This window comes from Babylonia areolata, chromosome 5 (genome assembly GCF_041734735.1).
Source record: "Babylonia areolata isolate BAREFJ2019XMU chromosome 5, ASM4173473v1, whole genome shotgun sequence".
Lineage (NCBI taxonomy): Eukaryota > Metazoa > Mollusca > Gastropoda > Neogastropoda > Buccinidae > Babylonia > Babylonia areolata.
In genome coordinates, this window is record NC_134880.1 from 3,401,860 (window position 1) to 3,409,359 (window position 7,500).

Sequence of the window (7,500 nt, forward strand, 5' to 3'; positions counted from 1 at the left end):
ACGGCGGTTCACCTTGTCGAAGGCCTTAGTCAGGTCTACAAAGACCATGTGGAGCTCCTTGTTCTGCTCACGGCACTTCTCTTGCATCTGGAGTACGGCAAACACCATGTCACATGTTCCCCTGCCTGAGCGGAAGCCGCACTGTACTTCAGGGATGACAATGTTGGAGACATGGTCAACCAGTCTGTTCAGTATGATGTGGGCGAAGATCTTGCTGGCGATGCATAGGAGAGAGATTCCACGATGGTTATCGCAGGATGTTTTGTCTCCCTTCCGTTTGTAGATGTGGACAATTGAAGCATCCTTGAAATCCTGAGGGACCTCCCCTCTCTCCCTTATAGACTGGAACAGGGCGGTCAGCTTTTCTGTCAGCACCTCGCCTCCATACTTGTAGATGTCGGCCTGGATTCCATTCGCTCCTGGTGCTTTTCCTGACGTTGTCAGCTTCAGGGCTTTCCGGGTGTCGGCCTTGGTGGGAGGGGCAGCTAGCGAGTCATTGACTGGTAGCTGTGGGAGGGCTGCAATTACCTCGTCAGATACGGACGAGTCCCTGTTGAGGAGGGTGTTGTGCTCTGCCCAGCGGGCAAGGATGTCTTTGTCTGTCAGGCGGGTGGTCTGGTCCAAGGCTCGGACAAGGGTTGATCCTGTGACTCTCAACCCATACACAGCTCGGAGACCATCATGGAAGGTCTTTGTGTCGTGAGCATCAGCAGCGGACTGAAGCTCTTCGGACATTCTCTCCCACCAGGTGTTCTTCATCTCACGCAGCCACTTCTGTACGAGTTGCTTGGTTTGCAAGTACTGGTTATTCTTCCTCTGGCAGTCTCTATCAGAAATGTGATCCTGACGCCGTATATGCATTGTGTTCAGGAGCTTGGAGATCCCAGAGTCGTTCTCGTCAAACCAGTCTTTGTGGCTCCTGTGTACAAAGCCGAGTGTGTCAGCTGCTGCTGTGTACACAGCATCTCTAAAGGTGCTCCATACCTCTTCTACATCAGTCGATGCAGGAATTTCTTGGAGAGCTGCTTGGATTTGCTGCTGCAGCACGTCCTTGGTGATAGGGAGGCGGTGGATGTTCAGCTTCCCAGGGGGTTTCTGCCTGGCTGGTTGGAGCTTGCGTGCAAGGCTGATGTTCATCGTGCTGCGTACCAGGCGATGGTCCGACCAACAGACTGCTCCTCTCATGCAGCGTGTAATGGAAACATCGCCTCTGTCCTCTGCCGGACAATCACATAGTCCAGCATGTGCCACTACTTGGAGCGGGGGATGCATCCATGTGTTCTTTTACTTGTCCGCTTGTTGGAAGAGGGTTTTGGTGATGGTCAGTCCATGTCGCGCGCAGAGCGAGAGCAAAAGCAGTCCGTTGGAGCTGCACTTGCTAGTGCCGTGCTGTCCTAGGACTTTTGGCCACGAGGAGAAGTCCACGACGCGGGCATTGAAATCCCCAAGGATGATTAGCCTGTCCTTTCTGTCTACCGCTGAAATGGTGCAGCTGAGCTCCTCGTAGAAGGCTTCTTTGATGTCATCAGGGTTGGTCATCGTCGGGGCATAGAAGCTGATGACTGTGGAGAAGCGATCCTCGGACAGCTTCAGACGCAGGGTTATCAGCCTATCGTTTATCCCACGAGGGAGGCTGTCAAGCTGTCGTGCAAGTTTGGTTTGTATGGCAAAGCCCACGCCTGAGGTTCTTGGGGTGTCTTCTGGCTTCCCAATGCAGTAGAAGGTGTAGCCCCCTCCAACTTCCTCCAGCTGGGTTTCACCGGCAAACCTGGTTTCGCTCAGGGCTGCTATGTCCACCTGGTAGCGATCGAGCATTCTAGCAATGAGCGCTGTGCGCCTTTCTGGTCTGTCGTCTCTGTCCAAAAGGGTGCGAACATTCCAGGCACCCAGAGTCAGGGCTTGACTCCTGGTTCTTTTCTTCTGTTGTTTTCGACCGCTAGTGTTGCATGTCCAAGTAGGTGCGGTTTCCTACTAGGTACTAGGTGAGACAGGCTTTGTTTTGGGATCCTTTTATCTCCCCTTCCTCGTGTGGGGAGAGCAGTACTGTCCCTAAAAAGGGCTGCTCTGACGCTGTGGGAGGATACGGGCGCCGCATCTGCCCCAGTCTACGGCGGACGACCATCACCCCACAGCCGCCTGCGTGCAGAGTCGTGACTAAGAACTGCCAGCAGCATCCTCTGCCTGTCCCCGTTACCACTTCTCCATCGCCGCAGGGCTTGGGAAAGCTGGGTGTTGAAGGGCTAGCTCGTTCCGACATTCGCCTGGTTGCCTGACCAGCATAGGTGACTTTTTTTTTTCTTTTTTTTTTTAGTGAGGAGGAGTTGTGCAGTCCCTTCCCCACTCTCTCGCCTACCGACGCTCACAGTCCCACAAGTGCAGATACTGTCACGTGTAGAACGGCCTCGGCAGGCGCAGATTTTTTCTTCGGCAGGTAGTACTGGGTTACATGGTACCAGTAGCAATGGTTATGCCCCTGACCTGACCCACCGTCACATACATACATATATACATACATGTACATAAACACATATGTCAGAGCATTATTGTAGTACATTAGCAGATACTGTAAAAATACATTTATATTCGATCTTGAAAGGCGTAACCTACAGGGGTTATTGAGGTTGGCAAATTAAACAAACACATAGAATACAGGAAAGAGGCATGACTGAAGTTAGAAACAGACAAAGAGAACAGAGAAAGACAAATTCATCATTGTACATTTTCAACGGTCATGGAGATGCTGATGCAGGTAGTAACATCCAATCACCTGGTGAACATGTAATACATAAAAAGCATAAAAAGGTAGAAAGTGAGGTAAAACACTTCAGTGTACGTATAGGAATAGAGACAACATTTTACTAAAATGGCATGATGTTTCTTGGCTGGTCGAATTGCTTTGGGGGCCTGTTATTTGTGGAACTGAGGTTTTCGTCCCCTCGATTTGAAGGACGATAGTGAATCGCACTTTTTGATGAACGAAGGGAGAGAGAGAGAGGGGGGGGATGAGAGAGAGAGAGACAGAGAGACAGAGACTCGAACGCACAAACGCGTGGCAGCGTGCACATGTGTGCGCATAAGCGAGTTTACACACATGCGCGACACCAACACGCACGAAAACACGCGCTCGTGAACGCACACACGCGCTAACACACGTGCATATTCATTCCCACATGCGTATACACACTCACGCACAAATACGTGCTCACACACAAGCATAATTATGGACACACACGCGCGCTCAAAGACGTGAACGCTGACACACACGCGTGTGAATATGTGTATATCCCACACATATCCCATGCGACGCGCGAGGCGCTCATGCACTTGAACAGACGTGGCGGACACACACACGCACACCCACACACGGACACAACCGGTATCACTTACACAATTCCGCATTCGAGTACACCTACCCCCCTCCCCCTCCCCCCACCCCCAAACACACACAATGAGTGTGCATGGAGTCAGCAGCAGGGGCAAAAGGACGCCCTAAGGCAAATCCTGACCGCACACTTCAGGTGGACGTCAGCGAAATAAAAGAAAGGCCCGAGTTTTTTTCTTCCTCTGTCTGTCAATTCAAACCTCTCTTGGTCCGAAACTTAACAGTGCTCGTGCCTCAGTGCGGTTCAAACACAATTTCTCAATAAAGGTTTCTTTGCCCCATACAATGCAGCAAAACGGGCGCTTTAGCCCACACATTACAGGCATTTTACCGCATGCATGCATGTAAAATCTCCAAATGACTGCAGTAAAGTAATGCATCTGAACGTAGACACAATGTTAACTTGAAATCGCATTGATTGAACAAGAGGCGGAATAGGCTGTGATCCAAGCAACTTAGCGAATCATCATACTATGATCGTGACAAATCACATTGTGTCCACCAGTGAATCATTGTGACTTGTTACTATCAGCATATTCTGATTCGCAGTTCGGACAAATTCCTATAAAAATGGCGAGACCAGGGATGCAAGTCTCATCAGCTAATTTCTTGTAGATCAGAGTCAGTCCAACCTTCAGTACTTGTGAAGCCAACTGCTTGGGGGTATGGCGCCCTTCATGAGACTCTCATCCTTTTGCGAGGAGAGCTAAAGAGCCGAATGCTGGTGATGGAACCCCCGCCCCCACCCCCCTTCAGCACTCGTGGCGTAAATAAGGGTGACGAGTTCTTCCCCTTCAAACATCATTACCTTGCTGACTTGGCGAGATCTTTTTGATGCTAGAATCTTCCCAAGTTTCTGCACAGAGGTCAAGCCCGTTTCGTCCATGTTCCAGACTCCTGAGGGTGGAAATTGTCTTACCTCTGAAGCTCTGTTAAGATCTGAAAGAATTGATCCACCTGTGGGCAGCTGAACCCCACAACACAAGACAGACTCCTTCCTCACGGCTGTCCAGACCTGAGGTCTGGTTGGCGCTTCATGAATCCTTTCAGCCAATCCCTTCCTGCAAGCCCGGTTTCTCCAATGCAGCAACGCTGCCCGCCTCTCGTTTCGGCGACATCAAAAGCAATACGATAGATATCAGTGGCTGTAAGTCCGTATAGGCTCCAGGCAGTCGAGTATCATCCTCTTCATGGACGCGTCTTTGGGTATGGTGCTCAAATTTCCCGATGAACTCTGCAGGTGTCTGCATCTTCCGTGCCCCAGTAACACCGGGATCAGTTTGAAAAGAAGCGTAGAGTGCAGCCTTGTCACGCGGTCCCAAACCCAGACACGGACCTCCATAGCAGCATCGTCATCGTCATCACCATTCTCATTCATCAATCGTGCTAGATTTTGTAGTCTTCTATACCTTGCTCTCACGGTGACCTCATTTTCGACAGCCCCGTGCCTCTCCCTGTCCATGCTTTGGATAAGTGTGTGTCAAGTTCATCAGTGTCGGCAGATTCGTGGAGGGACGAAGTGGCGGTCAGTCAGGCTTCACTCAGGAGAGGACGCCCTCTCAGTCTGGCTCCGCCACTGAACGATCAGTATTGCCAGCTGGGGGTGGGCGGAAGAGGGGTGTACAGTACATGGTGTCCTGCATGTGATGAATAAGAATAGTCACCACTGAACACCACCGAAGTGACTGAGCAGAAATCTTCTCCGATGAGTGGCCTCCTGGCGACCTAACTTTGATAGCTCCCAGTGGACATGCCGGCGCATTTAGGCAATTTTATTCACACACACACACACACACACACACACACACACACACACACACACCAATATGCATGTGTGCATATATATATATATATATATATATATATATAGAGAGAGAGAGAGAGAGAGAGAGAGAGAGAGAGAGATTTAGGGGGGTGGCGGGAGAGAGGTATCTTCTAATCCAACGTTGTTCAGATAATAGTGCTGTTTGTTATTTTTGACTGCTCCTGATGTGTCCTTTGAGGTTGAGAGTGCAACAGCATATTGGTGCGGGAAGGATAAAATCAAAATACATGCCAGCTGATAGGTATTGCAAATGCCAATTTAGCACTGAACAATACTTTACAGGACAACATTAAAGAACTGAAAGCTTTGTGTGGCAAATCGATCTCTGGGCGGTGCCAGAGCAACGCAAACATTTCAAGACAAAAGAATGGTTGCAAAAAGCGTTGCAACCGATAAGCTGAGCGTGGTGAGTCACTGAAGTTGTTCAATGACTGGAGGAAGTTGGATGACTGTATGAAACACTCACAGACACACAGACATACAGACACGCAGACACAAAGACACAGACAGATAAGCTCTCTCTCTCACACACACACACACACACAAACACACACACACACACACACACACGCACGCAGACACACACACACACACACACACAAACACACACGCACACACACACACACACACACACACACACACACACACACACACACACACACACACACACACACACACACACACACACACACACACACACACACACACACACACACACACACACACACACACACACACACACACACTACATTCCACATACACCAGCAAAAAGTGCGCAAAATGATTGAATTACCTCCTGAAGACCTTAACACAGAGACATGTTTGAATCAAAATGTGAAGTAAAACTATCACGGAACATGAAAGGTTTTAGGGAAATTGTTGATGGAACAAAACCAAATCAACGTTCACAGAAAGAAAAAGAAGTTACAGCCTAATGGCACTATTTGCCAAGAAGCATGTCTAGATAAGATTGACACCAAAGATATTAAAAAAAAAAGAAAAAAAAAAAAGATTCTTCCACAGATGTTGACACATGTTCGCGAAAGCCACAGCATACAAAGGCACAGAGAGCCTCGGTGAGGGGTTGTGGGGGTGGAGGTGGGGGTGGGGGATCGTTCTTAGACAATGCGTTATGTTCCTGCCTCAGAGCAGCAGTGACAGTGTGGGGTTGGAGATAAAAGGTGCAACTCAAAAACAAGATGCTATCATACAGAAACAAGTAGAAAAAGATGCAAACATAAGGGGATGTTATTTTGTGTGGTGACAATGAATCGGTACTCTGAACGATGTCATCCACAGGTGAACAAAGACATGAAAATGTATGACATCACCCTTTAATCACACAACGGATTGTGCATTCGAGACGCGTTCTGGCAGATAAAATGTAGTGATCGGAAGATAGGGTATGACCTTTGAGAAGGAATTTCGTTACCTTTCGCATTAGAATTTGGTAACAGGTAAAACAATCCACAACGTTTTTCCGTGTTGGAGAAAAGTAAGTAGGACTGTCATGAAAGTCACCAAGGATTCTGCCATTCAAAACATGCACGTTATTTCTGGTTTCAGAAGGCATATTAGAACCATCGATCACAATTTCATATTCATCCTCAACAAAATAATTGGCTGCACCATAAATAAACTGAATGATCGCCTCTTAAGATGTTTTGTAGATTGTAATAAAGCATTCGACAATACAGGGCATGTTGCACTCTTGAATTTAAACAAAATCGGGAAAACGGGCGATGTTTTTACGTGATAAAAATATCTAAAAACTCAACAGTACGTCGTATAACAAAGACATACAGATTCTGTTATAGTTAGAAAGGAGGTACTCAAGGAAATGTGATAAACCCCGCGCTGTTTGATATTTTCATTCATGGCACCAAGGACTATAATCACAATGATACTTCCCCATATGTTATCGAAGCAACCAAATCTCAAACGCCGTGTTTGTGAAATGCAGATGATTGAAACAGGTACATAATCATTACATTGTTTGTTGTGGTGACATAAAATCAGCACATACAAAACCAAAGTTGTACAATTCACATACTAGTAACGACCCACGAATACCACTGCTTTCTTGACAAAATTATTTTGATTAATGCATCGAAACGGAGGACAGATAGAAACATGAGGCGAATACTTTTCATGAAAGTGGAAATTTTCACTTGGCAGAAGATCACACTGAAAAAAAGAAAAAAAGAAAAAAAAGAAACACAATGCCATTAAGCTTAAATATTTATAGCCTAAGTCCGTGCCATGAAGTGCAGTGTGCGAGGGGAAAATGGAT